This window comes from Chiloscyllium punctatum, chromosome 16 (genome assembly GCF_047496795.1).
Source record: "Chiloscyllium punctatum isolate Juve2018m chromosome 16, sChiPun1.3, whole genome shotgun sequence".
Classification (NCBI taxonomy): Eukaryota; Metazoa; Chordata; class Chondrichthyes; order Orectolobiformes; family Hemiscylliidae; genus Chiloscyllium; species Chiloscyllium punctatum.
The window spans coordinates 91,654,235-91,674,521 of record NC_092754.1 but is presented as its reverse complement, the minus strand read 5'-3'; positions in this window follow the sequence as shown (position 1 = coordinate 91,674,521).

Sequence of the window (20,287 nt, the reverse complement as noted above, 5' to 3'; positions counted from 1 at the left end):
ATCCCCTGAATCTCGTTTTTGCCTAATGAAAGCAGAAGTAATCGACTCAACCTCTCTTCAGAGCTTGCATCTTCCATACCAGGCAACATCAGCGTAAACCTTCTCCGCATTCTCTCCTAAACGTCCACATAATTTTGGTACTTTGGCGACCAGAACTGCACAGAGTATTCTAAACGCGGCCGAAACAAACTCTTGTACAATTTTAGCAGGGCTTGCCTGCTCTTATACTCAATGCCCTATCCGGTGAAGGCAAGCATGCCATATGCCTTCTTGACCACTCTGTCCACCTGTGCAGTCACCTTCAGGGTACAAAGGACCTGAAGTCCCAGATCTCTCTTCTCATCAAGTTTACCCAAGCTCTTCCATTTACTGTATACTTGGCTCTGGAATTAGACTTCCCTAAATCATCACCTCACATTTGCTTGGATGGAACACCATTTGCCACTTCTCTGCTCAACTCTTCTGTCTATCTATATTCCCCTTCATTCTTTGACTGTCCTCTATGTTTTCTGGCTTCTCCACCAATCTTTGTGTCATCTGCAAATGTAGTGGCGAGATACTGGGCTAGCAACCCTTGGAGTTGTTCATCCCATGCAGAAAGGAACCATGTTTGGATGCTTTTTCCCAGTGAAGTACCACTGTTTCCTGATGTAGATCAATAATTCAAACTTTTTTATTAGAAGTCATGATTTAGAAGTTTACTGACGATACATAGTCGTGTGGTTGACTCTGATGAATAATGTCAGGGACCGCAGGGATGTATACATCATGTTGAAAGGCAAAATGGTGAATGGAATTGAATCCAGACCAATGAGTGGTGGTGAATTTGGGGAGTTGTAACAATAACAGTGAGGATTCTGATTGGTGAACAGGAACAAAGAGATCTTGGAATGGGCATTCACAGATCCCTGAAGACAGGGACAGGGAGATCAGTTGTTCGAGAGGGTTTTGGATATTTTCGATTGTTGACCACAGACTGAGGATGATATTCGATCTTTAGCAACCGCCAGTTGAGGAAACAACTAAAGGAACGAGCACAAGTCTGGTCCATGCAATAATCTATTTTTTTAAACATTGAAAGATGAAAGATAGAGGGCTGAAGTATAAATCTTTGCCCATCAAACTACTTCACCACTCAATGAATTTACCACTGATTCCTCTCCAAGTCATGCTGGTATGAGCCTTGGACGGTAATTTGCAAATGGTGAAGGTTCAGTGCATCTTCAAACTTGTCCTTATGGTCGGTACAGTTTTTGAGCTTTGAAGGTTCTGTCAACAAAGCCTCGATAACTAACTCCAGTGAATCTTCTATGTGGTGCACTCTGCTTCAATTGTGTCTTAACAGTTAAGGGAATAAATAGTCAGGTGTTGAACAATATACAGTTAAGTGACTGCATTGTCGTGGAGGGTGTTCAGTTCCTTCAGTGGTGTTGAAGCTGCACCCACCTCGGCAAATGGAGAAAGTTCTGCTAAACATCTAATTTGTGCGTTGCGGACGATGTAGGCTTCACGGAGACAAGAGTTGAGTTAATAATCAAACAAAGTTGACACACGGACAGGTTTTTGTCGTCAACTTCTTTATACGGGCGGTCAGGTTCCATTTTTCCGAAATACTAGTTCCGAGGACGACGACACGGAGGAATTCAGTAACATTGAAGCCATTGAATATCAATCGAACATGATTAGATTCTGATTTGTCAGAGATATCTTTGCTGTATTTAGTCCTTCTGGGGGTCAATCCGATTCTAATCGCTTTCTGATTTCAAGTTTCAATTCCCGTCTGCGCCTGAAATTTCAACCCGTTTCCTCGCTGAAATTTCTCCACCTGTCTTAATAATATGTAAGGATGCTATAAGGGGTAGCGCAGACTTACTAACATGTTGCTAACTCTGAATACAGTAGAACTTCGTGGAATGATTGGTTAGGCTGGGATTATTCTCCTTCAAACAAAGGAGGAGTCGGGGAAATTTATAATTACAAAGTAACAATTATAAATGTTCAATAGTCGTAGGATCTTGACAGGGTAGATACGAGCATTTGCCTTGCCCGATGCTCTGAAGAGAGCACAAGAGGACATAATCTCAGAATTAGATATTGCCCATTTAATTCAGAAATGAGGAGTAAGTTCTTTGCTCAGGGGTCTAAGAAATTGTGGCATTTTCCAGTAACCGCTGTTGAGACTGTGTGGTTGGGTATTTTCAAACTGTGCCAGATAGTTAATCAGAAAGATGATGAAACTTTTCGAGCTAAATGAGCAGAAAGGAATTCAAGATTATCAGACCAACTATGTGAAAAATCACACAACACTAGGTTATAGTCCAACAGGTTTAATTGGAAGCACATTAGCTTTCGGAGCGACACTCCTTCATCAGGTGATAGTCAGGTGACTATCACCTGATGAAGGAGCATCGCTCAGAAAGCTAGAGCTTCCACGTAAACCTGCTGGACTCTAACCTCGTGTTGTGTGATATTTTACTTACTTCAACACCGGTATCTCCAAATCAGATCAACCATGAGTTCGTTGAATGGTTGAGAAGACTCCTTGGGCTGAATAGCATACTTCCACTTGGTTTAACATTTCATCTAACGCCTTATTTTATTCATAAGTTCAAAATTGTGAGGGGATGGGATGAAGTGACAGGAAAAGTTTATTAAACAGATCAGACAGATTATGAACAAAGCTCATAAACACAGGAAAAAGAAATGTGCTGTGACCTGGGGCAACAAATGACACTGGGCCCAGCACAGGTGGCTGTGTACAGAAGCTGTGATTGCTGAAGGAAGTTGCTAAATCTTATACAGTTGGCACGCTCTCAGTCAGTGATCATGTCGGATGACGGATCGTTGTATGATTCACACACAGCAGAAATTGGTGAAGAATGAAAGGTTCGTTTCATTGGAGAAATTTTCTGTGGTTCCAATTCTGAGTGACTGTTTGAAATACTGATCAGATCTTTGTGTGAAGTGTTAGGTTAAAATACTCATGAACAACCCCACTGGATAAACTTGTGCTCCCAATCTCTTGTTTTCTTTTTCTCTTTCTTTCGATGGGAATTCATAGAAAGACAAGATGGAGTGTAGGACGGAAAGAAAAATGCGTTCCTTCTCATTACACCAATTTCATCTACAATTGAATAGAATGACTGCTCTCACTCTTCATTTCGACTTTAATGTGGTGTCGATTATTCCTGAAACTCTCGTGCAGTGAAGGGCAAGAACAAGTTTCTCGATCCAGTGTATACCAGAGGTGTGATGTGCAAAGGAAAAACTGCGAGTGCGGCGCGTAAATTTAGCAACCAGAGTGTGACTCGAACCCGTGAATGTGGAGTACAGCGGTGTAATATCCCACCACCATAATCTCTCGGTCTCCTCTGCACATTTTGTAGAGGGGTGACATGTGACCTCATCAGGTTACATGTAGTGAAAGTCATTGATGAGAAAGTTCCAGAGCGGAATCGAATCCACGCCATTGTGTTTCTGCTTTCACTAGAATTATAATAATAGAAAATTCCAATAAATAGTCATGCTGGTCAGAATGAATTGCTGTCATTGATACATACTGAGTCAGAACTGAGTCAGAATGAAACAGGACAAGAATTTTCCGTCATATTTACACCTACATTTGGCACATATTTTTTTCAGTCACTTTCTCTCTCACGTGAAGAAGCAGCCATGGTAATTGAAATAAAGGTGATGTTGTCGCTCAATGTCCTTTCTCATATGGCTGAACCTGAATTGGATTAAATCGCAAGAAAAGCTGATTTGTTCGTTTCATTTTAATTTTGCTGCAAACTCACAATGTTGATTGTAATAATTAGAAGTGAATTGGATATATCTCATTGGAACGATTAATGTTGTATTCAAATTTGCTCAGACTTTATTTCAGCTAAAGGAAAATACTGCTTAGAAAAACAGAGGGTTAAAGTACAAAAGAAAACCCACCAGTTTTGTTGCTCGTTCCTTTGGCAGATTCACTGAGTATTAAATGGACCAAACATCATGGTGTTTGTTCTCACATCCTTAACGCATGTGATGAAAGCAGGAAGTCGATCTCCAAGCAACTGGTCACTTCCTATTCATTATGTAATATCTTCCGTTCACAATAAATAGAACTCCACTCAGTTCCATTTACAATGCTTTAGGTGAACATTATGCCAAATCTTTAAAAACGCAGAGTTTTGGAACCGAATCTTCTTCAGCTGCACACATTAAAGAAATTTCTTTACATTTAATGTCAATCAACTTAGACATTGTTTCCCAGCAACTTCCGACGGACTACACCCCACCTCTGCATCTTTACCGAGCCACACGCTGTCTCTCTCCTTGTGAAATTTATTCCTTGTATGTCATCAAATGTGCCTTTCCAAATATTTTGAAAAACAGATATTCGGAGTGACAGCGATTCTGTTCTCATCATCTCTTTGTCCTTCAAAGGTTTTATCAAAGGTATTGAATGCCTGACATCTAGATGTTTACTTACTTAAAAGTCGGAATTTTCCTCCTATTTACTCTGTCCAAACATTTCATAAGCTGAATAAACCCAGTTAAGTGTTCCTTGGTTCAGGGATAACTGGTCTCAATTTTCCAAGAGCACAAGTGAATAAAATCTCATCCTCAGTACACCCCCATCAGCATCTTCTCTAATGGCTTTACACCCCAGTAAACACCGTCATTATCTATTCATAGAATCACAGAACCCTACAGTGCAGAAAGAGCATTTCAGTCAATCGAGCCGGTGTTGACTCTCTGAAGCGCATCTCACCCAGACCTAGCTCCCCTCCCTATTTCCTTATATTTCACCTGAAAAAGGGGAATCCCTCCCCCTTTTGATTTCAAATAAACCTGTTGGAGTATAACCTAACGTCCTGTGACTTCTGACCTTATCCCCGCGTTACCCATGGCGAATTCACCTCACTTACTAAATTCACTCCCTGGACACGAAAGGGAAATTTAACTTTGCAAATCAACCTAACCCTCCCTCTGAACAGCAGTGCGAATTACTGAAACAATGTTCCATCATACTGAGCAAGTGCTGTATCATTTTTTCATGGTTTTATACCCTGGTAAAACTGATCAAAACAAATGGACCCAAATTCAATGTATCGAAACGCTACTCTGTCTTTTACAATTTTATTCGTGCTGTGGGAAATGTTTCTGTACTCATACTTGAATGTGTTTATGTTGTTTCTTCCTCAGCTTCCTGTTTCTAGTAAATCCTTCTATCTGGAACAAGTCTGTCAAATGCTATTCATTCCAACACAGTCACAAGGTGAAGTTTGCAGAAGTCACGTGTTTGGCCGTTCACTGATACTCTGCCTCCCTGAGAGCTGCAGCCCTTTCCCACACTGATTCAGGCAGCACTGTCCTTCGTGTGATATGCCCCATCGACAATGGAAGGACAGGTATCAATACTCGCACTTGGGAATGGAGTGACAGTTTTAAAACGCTTATACTGTCCCCAGCGGAAAATTGAGCCCTGTGACAGGCGGGGACACTAACCATTGTACTACAGAGAACAAGAATGTCAAAGGAGGCCCTTCAACCCAATGTGGCCACACTTGTCAAAAACAACTGTCTAATGAACTGAATCCCATTTCAGAATGCTTACCCCACAGCCTTATATGTCTTGGCATCACAAGCTCACATCTGAATATTTATTCAGGTTATAAGGGGTTCTGCCGCTCTAAAAAATGCAGACAGTGTATTCCAAATTCCAACCACCCACTGGCTGATAAAGGTTTTTCGCACAACTTCTCAAACCTTTCTGTTTTTCTTCTGAAGTCTCTGGCCCCTGCTGACCGATCCCTCCATCAATGGGAAGCTCGTTCAGTCAACCCTGTCCATGCCCTAACTCAATCATGTCTTGTCTACATCTCCTTTGCACTGCGACAAACACTCCACTCTGTCCTGTTTTTCTTCAAAACTGAAACTCTTCAGCCCAAACAATATCCCGGTAAATATCTCCTGCAACTTTCTCAGTGTGATCACATCCCTACTATAATGTGACTTACAAAGCTGCACACAACGCTCTTGCTTGATCCTAATAAGCATTTGTTTTTAAATTTCTGGATTAGTATGAGGGCGATTCTGGCTGAGCAGTTTTTATTACACATTCCACATTGCCCAGAGGGCAGTTGATACTCAACCATATTGCTGTGAGTCTGAAGTCACATGCAGCCGAGACCAAGTAAGGATAGCAAATTCCATCCCGAAATGACATCAGTGAAATCGATTTTTTTTTCAATAATTGTCAATGGATCTATAGTAGTCATTAGATTCTTCCTTGCAGATATGTTTTGAATCCAAATTTGACGATCATGGCATAGTGGGATTAGAGCCCCGGTACCCAGACAATTACCTCGGTCCCTGGATTATCGGTCCTATGAAATTATCACAAGACTAACGCGGAAAGCCATAAAAGCTGATCTTTTCCAACAAAATGTCTTTTCACCAAAACTGCCCTGGGTATTTTCCATGAGCCTGACGCTCCAATTGTCTCTGGCCTATGTCAGTAAATGCTGCTACATGGGGATTGATTTCACAACCGCGGTATCCAATTGGATCAATTTGTTTGAAGGCCCCGATGGTGGGATTGGGGCACGTTCACCCAATAACAGTGACCGCAGCAGCTGCACAGACAGAATAGTATGAATGTGAAAGAGAGTGATAGATTGTGCATTGCCTCAGAGAAATGGGAGGAGGGACGGAAAGGAGGTTTAATAATCGTGGGAAGGACCGGAATCTCTGACAACGGGTGTGTTTGAATCCTGATATATGAAACGCAGAGATGTGAGAGAGCGGAATTTGAAGGTAAAACAATTAATTTCTGAGCATGTGTCACAAAAAGGACAACGGAGAGAATACTAAGTGCCGTGATTTGGTTTCAAATCGAGGTTGCTGTGGTCACAATGCAAAATACCGACAACAATGATCACAGCAACCACAGAACAGGATGCTTGCAAGCAGCAATAAGTATACTAGCAGAGGAAATGTTCGGAAGAACAGCAAGTGTACAATATCAGTAACCAGTGAACAGTGACAGACATGTGGGAACTGACAATGAGCTGAATCTTTCAGTTCGGTTTCGTCAGAGGCTGTGGAGATCCCTTGTAAGAGAATGTTGAAAACTGAGATTAATAGATTTTGACAAGCATCAAAGACTTGGGGGACAGTACAGGATATTGTTGAAATGTATGCTTCAATAGGAGTTTAGCATAACATCGGCACAGCCGCCCAGATCCAACCGGAAATGGGGATGAGAATGAGTGCGTGGAGTTACTCTCTGTCTCCAGTGATGCAATAGGTGAGCGTGCGTCCTTCTGTGATGGCATAGAGGCGCAAGAAATTCCTCGGTTGAGTGTGCTCCTGCTCAAGGGAATGGTTGTCCCCGTTTATACTATCATAGCGATTTCCGGTGCATCTTTCTAAGACAGCTGAGTGGCACAAGTGGAGCGTGTTGAGCCCTTAAAAACGCAAACACACAGAGAATGTGTGGACTGCCCACAGACAGACACCCGAGGCTGGGATCACACCCGGGTTTGTGGTGTAGCCAGACAGAAACGAACGAGGGGCGAAGAATAAATGTTGTCCTGACCAGTCATACTCACACCCCGTGGGTGAATGAGGAAGAATGAAAACAAATTCTCAACATGGAAAACAGGATTTGTATCTGTGTGGACACAATTTGAAAGGATCGTTCACCCTGTGTAGAAAAAACGACACAGATACCACAGAGAAAGTAGGGCAATATAGGAACTTCTAGAAGAGATTCAATTAACCACAGAGATGGAATCTCATTTAATCAGTAACACTGGAGCGAGACCGTTCACCAGTCCCGTGTGTGGGAAGGGATCACTGAGCAAAATAACCTCCGGAGACTCCAGCAGGATTACATATCCCATCAGGAGATCGATTATGCTGTCAATGCGCCTTTAATCCCAACCAGCTTCCTGCTCCATAGCTTTAGTCAGAGTCAGACAACATGAAAACAGGACTGTCAGTCCAACCGATCCATGCTGAACATACTGCCAAACTCACCCATTCCCGTCTGCCTCCTCCTGTACCCGCTGAGTGGTGATAATGCCCTTGTTGTTTTATTAATGTGTTGTTAATCCAAAACCCAGGTAATATTTTGGGGACAAAGAGTTCAGGTCCTGTCATAACAGATGGCGGAGTTTGAATTCAATAAGCACCTGGAATTGAAGAGTCTCTTGATGACCTGAATCAGTTGTGTGGAAAATCCCATCTGATTCACTCATGTCAGTTCGGGAAGCAAACTGCCCTATTCATCTGCTCTGTCCCACAGGAGACTCCAGATGGATAATACCGTGGTTGACTCTTAAATGCCCTCTGGGAAATAACTGATGTACTAGGCATGAATAAATTTATTTTAAAAGTCCCACGTTCCCATTCATGTTTGGAATCAATTGTCCATTAAATGTTGCAAACGTACCCTCATCCATCACTTCCTCAGCAAGTTAATTACACACGTAAAATACGGTATCTAAACATGTCTTTTTTAAAACACTCTCTCTTTTCATCTTAAACATATGCCCTCTCGTCTTGAAATCCCCCTCCTGGGAAAAGGCCGCTATCGTTAACTCTAAACTTGTCTCTCAATAATTCATAAACTTCTGTCAGGTCACCGTACAAACCCCTAACCACGAGTAAAAACATTCTCAACTAGGAGACAGTGAGAACTGCAGATGAGAGATCAGAGTCGAGAGTGTTGTGCTGGGAAAGCACATCAAGTAAGGCAGCATCCGGGGAGCAGGAGAATCAATGTTGTTTTTCACGCAAGTGTCGTTCATCAGGCTTTTCCCCGAAACGTCTATTCTCCTGCTCCTCAAGTACCCCAATATCCAGTACCCCAATCTCGAATCTGAAAATAGTCTCAGCCTATCCAGCCTTTCATTATAACTCAAACCTTCCACAGGCAACAAACGTGTATACCTTTTGTGAACCTATTCAAGCTGAATAATATCATTCCCACAACTGGGCGACCAGAACTGGACATGATATTCGAGAGGAGGCTTCATCAATGTCCTGCATAACTTCAACATAACGTCCCAACTACTATACACAAAGGAATGAGCAATGAAGGGAAGTATGTGAAATGCCTTTGAATCATCTTGTCTGTTGGTAATGCAAATTACAAGGAATTATGTACCTGCACACCGAGCTTCCCTGTTCTCCAACATACGCAAAGCCACACTTATTGTTGTACCAAAATGTAATACCTTTCATTTATCCAGATTGAACTCCATGTTGCATTTTTCAGTACAACGACTCATTGGATTAAGATCCTTTCGAAACTTTGATAATCTTCCTTACTGTCTACAATACTGGTATCGCCTGCAAACCTACGCAGCATGCCTGCAGTGAGTTCCACTGTTTTCTCATATAGATCAATGATTTATATTTACTTGTGGTTGCCGTGATTTAGCAGTGTGCAGATCACAAACAATTCGTCATGCAATTAACCATGAGGAAGAAAGCCGCAGACTACAGCGAAATATTAAACAATTGGAAATAAAAATGGTGAAAGCAATTCATTCCAGGGAACTGGGTGATAGTGAAGCAAAATTAAACTTCAAACCAGCTGCCCGCGCTTCAGTTGTGGCACTCAGCTGTCTCAGCAAGATGCACCGTAGATTGCTGTAAATTATTAACGGGAACATATTTTCCCTTCTGCCCCACCTTTGATCGGAAGCACTCCCAACCTCGGAATTGCTTGCGACTCTAAACCATCATAGAAACACCGTGCATTCTCCGGTTGAGTCACTTGAGCCATCGAGTCTCTCTGCAACTTCATTCCCATACTGATTTCAAGTTGGTTATTCGCGACTGCACCACTCAGTCCCTCTGATTCTGGGGCGAGGAACAGGGACCATGTGGCAGCAGTTGTTACTGCCTTGTGTGGAGAAACTCGAGAAGTAACCGATGTTAAACTGCATTGCTATTGAAGTATATATTTCAACAAAAGCTTGGTAAAAACAATGACTGCAAATGCTGGAAACCAGATTCTGGATTAGTGGTGCTGGGAGAGCACAGCAGTTCAGGCAGTATCCGAGGAGCAGTAAAATCGACGTTTCGGGCAAAAGCTCTTCGTCAAGAATACAGGCAGAGAGTCTGAAGGGTGGAGAGATAAGTGAGAGGAGGGTGGGGGTGGGGAGAAAGTAGCATAGCGTACAATAGTAAAATGGGGGAGGGGATGAAGGTGATTGGTCGGGGTGGGGAGGGTGGAATGGATAGGTGGAATAGAAGATAGGCAGGTAGGACAAGTCTGGCCAAGTCATGGGGACAGTGCTGAGCTGGAAGTTTAGAAATGGGGTGAGGTGGGGGAAGGGGAAATGAGGAAACTGTTGAAGTCCAGATTGATGCCCTGGTGTTGAAGTGTTCGGTGGTGGAAGATGAGGCGTTCTTCCTCCAGGTGTCTGGAGGTGAGGGAGCGGCGGTGAAGGAGGCCCAGGACCTCCATGTCCTCGGTAGAGTGGGAGGGAGAGTTGAAATGTTGGGCCACAGGGCTGTGTGGTTGATTGGTGCGGGTTTTCCGGAGATGTTCCCTAAAGCGCTCTGCTTGGAGGCGCCCAGTCTCCCCAATGTACAGGAGACTGCACCGAGAACAACGGATATAATAAATGATATTGGTGGATGTGCAGGTTATAAAAGCTGCACTGTCCGCGGAGTCTTTGATGTTTTGGAGATATGTATTTATCTCAGCCCTCAACACATCAATGATGGAATCAACACAGCCACTGGGGGAACCGATGTTAAATGGTCAGAACATTCTTCATTCTCACATATCAGCTACTGTTCGCTCAGCACTGATATTGTGCATTTGCTGCTCTGCCTAACATTCCTTATGATACTGTACTTATTGTAGGAGCTTAGTGCGTGTTATTGGGCTGCTGTGATCGTATAGTGGTTAGTACTCTGCGTTGTGGCCGCCGCAACCTCGGTTCGAATCCGAGTTACGGCAGTTATTGCTTTAAGTGACCAAGTCTTTTGTGAAACACAAAGGAATCAGTTGTTTTAAAGTTTTGATTTTCTCCAACGTGATTTTTTTTTCCTTCAAGCTCTGCTCGCTCACATCTCTGTGTTTCATATGTCAGAATTCAAATCCACCCTTTCTCAGAGATTTCTTCCCTCCTACGATCACTAACCGATCTTTCCATCCCATCCCCCCATTTCATTAATTTGGAGATGGCGTTGTTGGACTATGGAGTACAACGTTAAAAATGACCCAACACCAGGTTATGGTCTTACAGGTTTAATTGAAGCAGTAGCTTTCAGAGAGCCGCTCTTTCATCATGTGTTTGCGGAGTCATTTCCCATTTCACTAAGGCATTGTAGAGTCTAATACAGACTCTCACATTGATACCGATTAGTCTGTGTGGCTGGGGTCACTGTTGCTGGGTGAACGTGCCCCAACCCCACCATCGGGATCTGCAGACCATTTGATCCATTTGGTTACCACTGTTGTGAGATCAAAACTCATGTAGCAGCTTTTACTGATATGGACCCAAGATAATTCGGACGGGGGGGGGGGGGTCAAGCTCAGGAAAATGGCACGGGACAGTATTGGGGAAAAGCGACTTTATTGGATCAGATCAGTTTCACTGCTTTTCTGCAATGGCCGAGCGCTATTACCACTGAACACTGAACTGTTAATTCAGACACCAGGCACCTGGGTTTGACTCTGACCATGCTAGGTGGTAGAATTGGGATTCAATAAATATCTGGAATTACGATCTAACAACTCCAATATATTCATGTTCAATTGTTGAAAAAAATCATCTGACGTCATTTAAGGAATGTAACAGCCATTCTTACCTGCTCGGGCCTCCATGTGACTCCAGACTCACTCCAATATGGTTGAGTTTCAACTATCCGCTGTGCAATTAGGGATACCAATCAATTCTGCCAAGCCAGCGACGCCCTCATACTGTAACAGATTAGAAAAAAGTTCATTCGGCCCTAGCTAGATTACTGTGTGCAGTTCTGCAATTCAGAGTACTGCATGGATGTGATCGCACTGGGAACGTTGCAGGAGAGATTCCCTGGGATATTGTCTGGGCTGAAGAGTTTCAGTTGTGAGGAGAGATTGGACAGACTGGGGTTGTTTGTCGCTGAGCAGAGGAGATTGGAGAAGACATGACTGAGATGTACTAAATAATGAGGGATATGGATAGGATAGACTGAAAGAAGCTTTTGTTATTGATGGAGGGATCGAACACTGGGGCCAAAAGATTTCGGGAAAAGGCAGAAAGGTTTGAGTAGATTTGCGGAAAGGATCAGAGAGGCAGAAATCATTCTAACCTGAAAGAAAATCGAGATGTTAAATTGTGATGCCAAAACATGTAAAATTATGGGCGAAACGATGGAAAACTTGATTCAGGTCGTTAAGCAGTTGTGTTTGACAAGTGCGGCCACAACAGGCTGAAGGGCCTCCTTCGATGTTGTCATCCTCCACAGTATCGTGGTTAGTGTCCCCGCCTGTCACAGGGCTCACTACTCCGCTGGGGGCATCGTAAAGGTTTTAAACCTGTCGCTCTGTTCCCCAGTGAAGGTTATTAATGCCTGGCCTTCCATTCTCGATGGGACATGTCACAGGAAGGACAGTGCTGTCTGAATCAGCTGGGGAAGGACTGCAGCTCCTGGAGAGACAGAGTGTCATGACAGTGCAAACACGTAACTTCTGCAAATTGCACATTGTAGAACATAGAACATAGAACAATACAGCACAGAACAGGCCCTTCGGCCCACGATGTTGTGCCGAACTTCTATCCTAGATTAAGCACCCATCCATGTACCTATCCAAATGCCGCTTAAAGGTCGCCAATGAATCTGACTCTACCACTCCCACGGGCAGCGCATTCCATGCCCCCACCACTCTCTGGGTGAAGAACCCACCCCTGACATCTCCCCTATACCTTCCACCCTTCACCTTAAATTTATGTCCCCTTGTAACACTCTGTTGTACCCGGGGAAAAAGTTTCTGACTGTCTACTCTATCTATTCCTCTGATCATCTTATAAACCTCTATCAAGTCACCCCTCATCCTTCGCCGTTCCAACGAGAAAAGGCCGAGAACTCTCAACCTATCCTCGTATGACCTACTCTCCATTCCAGGCAACATCCTGGTAAATCTTCTCTGCACCCTCTCCAAAGCTTCCACATCTTTCCTAAAGTGAGGCGACCAGAACTGCACACAGTACTCCAAATGTGGCCTAACCAAAGTCCTGTACAGCTGCAACATCACCTCACGACTCTTGAATTCAATCCCTCTGCTAATGAACGATAATACTCCATAGGCCTTCTTACAAACTCTATCCACCTGAGTGGCAACCTTCAAAGATCTATGTACATAGACCCCAAGATCCCTCTGTTCCTCCACCTGACCAAGAACCCTACCATTAACCCTGTATTCCGCATTCTTATTTGTTCTTCCAAAATGGACAACTTCACACTTGGCAGGGTTGAACTCCATCTGCCACTCCTCAGCCCAGCTCTGCATCATATCTAAGTCCCTCTGCAGCCGACAACAGCCCTCCTCACTGTCCACAACTCCACCTATCTTTGTATCATCTGCAAATTTACTGACCCACCCTTCGACTCCCTCATCTAAGTCATTAATAAAAATTACAAACAGCAGAGGGCCCAGAACTGATCCCTGCGGAACTCCACTTGTAACTGGACTCCATGCTGAATATTTACCATCTACCACCACTCTCTGACTTCGACCGGTTAGCCAGTTTTCTATCCAATTGGCCAAATTTCCCTCTATCCCATGCCTCCTGACTTTCCGCATAAGCCTACCATGGGGAACCTTATCAAATGCCTTACTAAAATCCATGTACACTACATCCACTGCTCTACCCTCATCCACATGCTTGGTCACCTCCTCGAAGAATTCAATAAGACTTGTAAGGCAAGACCTACCCTTCACAAATCCGTGCTGGCTGTCCCTAATCAAGCAGTGCCGTTCCAGATACTCGTAAATCCTATCCCTCAGTACCCTTTCCATTACTTTGCCTACCACAGAAGTAAGACTAACTGGCCTGTAATTCCCGGGGTTATCCCTATTCCCTTTTTTGAACAGGGGCACAACATTCGCTACTCTCCAGTCCCCTGGTACCACCCCCGTTGCCAGTGAAGACGAGAAGATCATTGCCAACGGTACTGCAATTTCCTCTCTTGCTTCCCACATAATCCTAGGATATATCCCGTCAGGCCCGGGGGACTTGTCTATCCTCAAGTTGTTCAAAATGTCCAACACATCTTCCTTCCTAACAGATATCTCTTCTAGCTTATCAGTCCGTTTCACACTCTCCTCTTCAACAATACAGTCCCTCTCGTTCGTAAATACTGAAGAGAAGTACTTGTTCAAGACCTCTCCTATCTCTTCCGACTCAATACACAGTCTCCCACCACTGTCCTTGATCGGACCTACCCTCGTTCTCGTCATTCTCAGGTTTCTCACATATGCATAGAATGCCTTGGGGTTATCCTTGATCCTATCCGCCAGGGATTTTTCATGCCCTCTCTTAGCTCTCCTAATCCCTTTCTTCAGGTCCCTTCTGGCTATCCTGTATCCCTCCACTGCTCTGTCTGAACCTTGTTTCCTCAACCTTATGTAAGCCTCCTTCTTCCTCTTTACTAGACATTCAACCTCCCTCGTCAACCAAGGCTCCCTCACACGACCATTTCTTTCCTGCCTGATCGGTACATACATATCAAGGACACGTCGTATCTGCTCCTTGAAAAAGTCCCACATTTCCACCACATCCTTCCCTGACAGCCTATGCTCCCAACGTATGCTCCTCAAATCCTGTCTTACAGCATCGTAATTTCCCTTCCCCCAATTGTAAAAACTTCCTTGTTGTGTGCACCTATCCCTCTCCATAACCAAGGTGAAAGTGACAGAATTGTGGTCGCCATCACCAAAATGTTCACCCACTAACAAGCCCACCACTTGTCCCGGTTCGTTACCGAGTACCAAATCCAATATGGCCTCCCCTCTGGTTGGACAATCTACATACTGCGTTAGAAAAGCTTCCTGGACACACTGCACAAACACCGCCCCATCCAATCTACTTGATCCAATCAATATTTGGGAAGTTGAAGTCGCCCATGACTACGACCCTGTGGCTTCTGCACCTTTCCAAAATCTGTTTCCCAATCTGTTTCTCCACATCTTTGCTGCTATTGGGGGGCCTATAATAAACACCCAACAAGGTGACTGCACCTTTCCTATTTCTGACTTCAGCCCATACTACCTCCAGAGGCAGATCTCCCTCAAACTTCCTTTCTGCAGCCGTTATACCATTTCTAATTAGCAATGCCACCCCCCCTCCTTTTTTACCACCCTCCCTAATCTTACTGAAACATCTGTAACCAGGAACCTCCAACAGCCATTCCTGTCCCTCATCTATCCATGTTTCCGTGATGGCTACAACATCGTAGTCCCAGGTACCGATCCATGCCTTAAGTTCACCCACCTTATTTCTGATACTCCTTGCATTGAAGTATACGCACTTGAGCCCATCTCTGTGTCCGTAAGTAGTCCCTGTCAGTGCTACCTTCTCCACAGCCTCCCTACAGTCTTGGACATCCTGACACACAGCTAGCTTACTTGCTGGACTACAAGTCCGGATCCCATCCCCCTGCCAAATTAGTTTAAACCCCCCCGAAGAGTGCTAGCAAACCTACCCCCCAGGATATTGGTGCCCTTCTGGTTCAGGTGCAACCCGTCCTGTTTATACAGGTCCCACCTTCCCCAGAATGCAGTCCAATTGTCCAAATATCTGAAGCCCTCCCTCCTACACCATCCTTGCAGCCACGTGTTCAACTGCACTCTCTCCCTATTCTTTGCCTCTCTGTCACGTGGCACCGGCAACAACCCAGAGATGACGACTCTGTCTGTCCTAGCTTTTAGCTTCCAGCCTAACTCCTTGAGCTCTTGAATGACCTCCCCGCCCCTCTTCCTACCTATGTCGTTGGTGCCAATGTGTACCACGACTTCTGGCTGCACACCCTCCCCCTTAAGGATTCTGAAGACACGGTCCGAGACGTCTCGGACCCTAGCACCCGGGAGGCAACAAACCATCCGAGAGTCTCGCCCATGTCCACAGAACCGCCTGTCCGTCCCTCTAACTAGAGAGTCCCCTATAACTAGCGCTCTCTTCTTCTCCCCCTTTCCCTTCTGAATCTCAGAGCCACAGACCCCTTCACTGCAGCTTACACCTGCAAGGCTGTCCCCCCCAACAGTTTCCAAAGCTGCATACTTATTTTTTAGGGGAACGACTACAGGGGAACCCTGCACTGCCTGTTTCTTCCCCTTCCCACCTCTAACTGTTACCCAGCTACCTCTGTTCTCTGGCGTAACTATGTCCCTGTAGCTTCTATCGATCACCCTCTCAGCCTCTCTAATAATCCTCAGCTCATCCAGTTCCAGTTCCAGTTCCCTAACTCGTTCGGTGAGGATCAGGATCTGACTGCATTTCCTGCACACGAAGTCGGCAGGAGTATCGGTGGTCACCCCTACCTCAAACATCCTGCAGGAGGAACATTCCACCGCCTGCGCTGCCATGACTGTACACTGTCTCCAAAAACAAGAACACACCCACTCAAATACTAATCACTTACCTTCCCGCCCAGCTATGCGCTCCAACCTCACTTCCGCTGCCCGCTACAGGTAAGTAATTTTGAAACAAACTGTCTTACCTTAGCTGTAGTCTCCCGGGTTCGTTTTTCCTCGGCCGCTGCTCCCACTCAAAAAAAAAAAAAAAAAAAAAAAAATTGTGTTTGTGTTGTAATGAAAACCATTATATAGAGTTGTTCCTGACTGATATGTTTATTTAAATCGGGAATCTGAGGAAGAAAACAAAGTAAACTCATTCAGATCTGAGTGCAGAAACATTTCCAGCAGCTTTGTGTACAATGAGGTTGTCCAGCATAGAACCGCGTTTGGATGCATTGAATTCGAGTTGGTGGGCGCGGCTTGCTTTCACTCGGTGGAGTTACCAGTGTGTAAAGCCATTACACATGATTCAAATAGTGTTCAATGTGATGGTACATTTGCTCAGTGGTTCTCACTGCTCTTAAGTCTGTAGGTTAGTTGGATTGGCCATGTTAAATTGCGCTGATGTGTCCAGGGAGTGAATTCAGTCAGTTAAGTGAATTAGCCATTGGTAACGCAGTGATAAGGTCAGCAGTGACACGATGCCAGGTTTTATTCCAGCAGGTTTATTTGTAATCAAAAGCCAGAGACCTGGAGGGATTGAGATGGGAGCTATGTCTGGTTGAGATGCTGTTCAGAGTCTCCCTACAGATTTGATTGTCTGAACTGTACTTCCTGCCTTGTAGGGAATATGTGATTCTATCAGAGAGGACACTGCCAGCGTTTACTGGGCTGCTCAGACATTGGAGACGATGCTGACAGCATTTAGTGGGGATGGAATTTTATTTATTTGTGTGTTGGAAAATTTGATACTGAACCAAGGAAAACCGAATGGAAGTTTTCCGGAGTATATGAGGTTAGGAATCTGTAAATATGTGGTAAATTCACTCTTTCAAGTTCATTAATTTCTGAAAGTCAAGATTTCAAAACCATCGAAGTAGGACTAATAAATGATGGGAGCAGAATTTCTGTCACTCAGACAATCCGTTTCCAAAATATTTGGAAAAGCACATTTAGAGACACAGAAGCAGTGAGTTTCACCAGGAGAGAGACAGCCTGTGGCCAGGTAAAAGTGTAAAGGAGGGTGTAGTGGGTAGAAGGTGCGAGGAAACAATGTCTTATTTGGACGACTTCAGATGCAAATAAATATCGGAAGCGAATGCAGCTGAGTAAGATTCAGCAAAAAAAAACTCAGTTTTGAAAGATTTATATTAATATACCACATGAAGCATTATAAATGGAACAGAGCAGATTTTGTATATTGTCAAGGAAAGCTATTCCATAATGAATAGGAAGTGACCCGTCTCTTGGAGACCGATTTCCTGCTTTAATCCGATGCCTTAAAGATGGGAGGACGATCGCCATGATATTGGGTTCATTTGATACCCACTGAAATCTGCCAAAGTAACTGAGCATCAAAACTGGCATCTTGTTTTGTAGTTCAACCTTCTGTTTTTCTCATCAGTATTTTCTTTAAGCTGAAATAAATTCGGAGCAAAATTGAACACAACATTAAACGTTCCAATCATATAAATCCAATTCACTTCCGATCATTGGAATGAACAGAGTGAAGTTACAGCAAAATTAATAAAATGAAACGAACAAAACTGCATTTCCGGGAATTTTACCCAGTTCAGGTTCACCCATATGAGAAAGACCATCGAGCTAAAACATCACCTTCACTTCTCTCTCCGTATATACTTCTTCACGTGAAAGAGAAACTATCTGAAGAAATTATGCGTCAAGACTAAATGTGCGTGTGAATGTGACGGGAATTTCATGTTTGCTGGTTCATTCTGAGACAGTTCCGACTCGAAATAAATCAAGGACAAGGTATTCCTTCCAAGGACGAGGTCAATTGCTTGTATTTTGCTGGTATTATTATTCTGCTGAAAGCAGAAACATAATGGTGTGGATTCGATTCGGCTCAGGGAATTTCTTATCCCCTAGGTGCACCAAATGTGATCTTGACAGCCCCTTTCCAATGGGCTGTAGTCTCCCAGGGGTTCAGGCGACGGTTTCTCTTCCATTGCTCATGTGTGGATTTGAATCCTTCTCTGGCTGTTATTTCCATCATAAGCAGCTCTTGTTTCCCTTTGTGCCTCACATCTTTAGGATACTGTGGGTGGAGAATCTTGCTCTTGCCCTTCATTGCAACGGAGATTTGTGATAAATCGATATCTCATCAAAGTCGAAGTAAAGCAATTTGATTCTGTTGTAAGTTACATTGGGATAATGAAAAGGAGTGCAAACGTTTCTTTCCTCCTTTCATTCCATCTTGACTTTCTATGAATTTACATCGAATGAAAGGGGAACAAAAAAGGAGAGATCGGGTTTATCCAGTGGGCTTGTGAATTTTAATGTCACACACCACACAAAGTTCTGATCAGTATTTTAAACAGTCAATTGAATTGGAACCGCAGAAAACCTTTCCAATGAAACGAATCTTTCATTCTTTCACTAATTTTTGCTGTGTGAATCATACCACGAGCCAGCATCCAGCGTGATCACCAAGTTGGCAACAATATTATATCCACCAATTTTCTTTAGCAATCACAACATCTGCACATACCCATCTGCGGTGTGTCCAGTGCCATTTGTTGTATCCAGGCCACAGCACATTTCCTGTTCATGACCTTTTGAGCTTAGTTCCTGATCTGTCTGATCAGTTTGAGAAACCTATTCTATCATTCATCCCATCCCCTCAGAATTCTAAAGGTATCAATAAAATAAGACGTTAGACCAAATGATGTAGGATTGGAAGTCGGCCATTCAGCCCATCGAGTCTGCTCCACCATTCAACGAACTCATGGCTGATCTGATAAGCCTCAACTCCATTCTCCAGCATTGCCTCGACAAAACTTCACGGTCTTTCTGGTTAAATATCTGTCTGGCACAGTTTGAAAATACACAACACCTCAGCCTCAATAACAATTTCGGCAAGGAGTTCCACCGATTCATTGGCCCCTGAGCAAAGAAATTACTCCTCATTTTTGAATTAGGTAATATCTAATTCTGAGTTCATGTCCTCTGGTACTCTCCTCATACAAGAGGGTGAACCACCTGCCCGTAACTACCCTGTCAAGATCCCATGAATATTGAACGTTTATAAATGTTATTATGTGATTATAGAGCTCCCCTCCATCTCCTTTGTTTCAAGGAGAATAATCCCAGCCTAACCAATCATTCCACGAAGCTCCATTTTCTCCAGTGTTGACAACATGTTCATTAATCTCTGCTGTCCCCTGCAGCGTCCTTACATATTATTACAGCAGGAGGAGACATTTATGCGAAAAAACGGTTGAAATTTCAAGCACAGATGGGAATTGGAACTTGAAATCAGACAGCGAATGGAATCAAATTGGTCCACACAAAGAGGAATTAGAATAATGATCACTCTGACAAATGAGAATTTAATCATATCTTATTGACGTTCAATAACTTTACTGTACACAAATTATCCCGTGTAATCGTCCACAGAGCTATTATTTCAGGGGAAAAGCTTATCGAAACTGGCTACATAAATACTTTGACAACAATAACATGTTCTTGAGACATTTTTTGATTATAAACTCATCTCATTGTTCTGTGAATCCTACATCG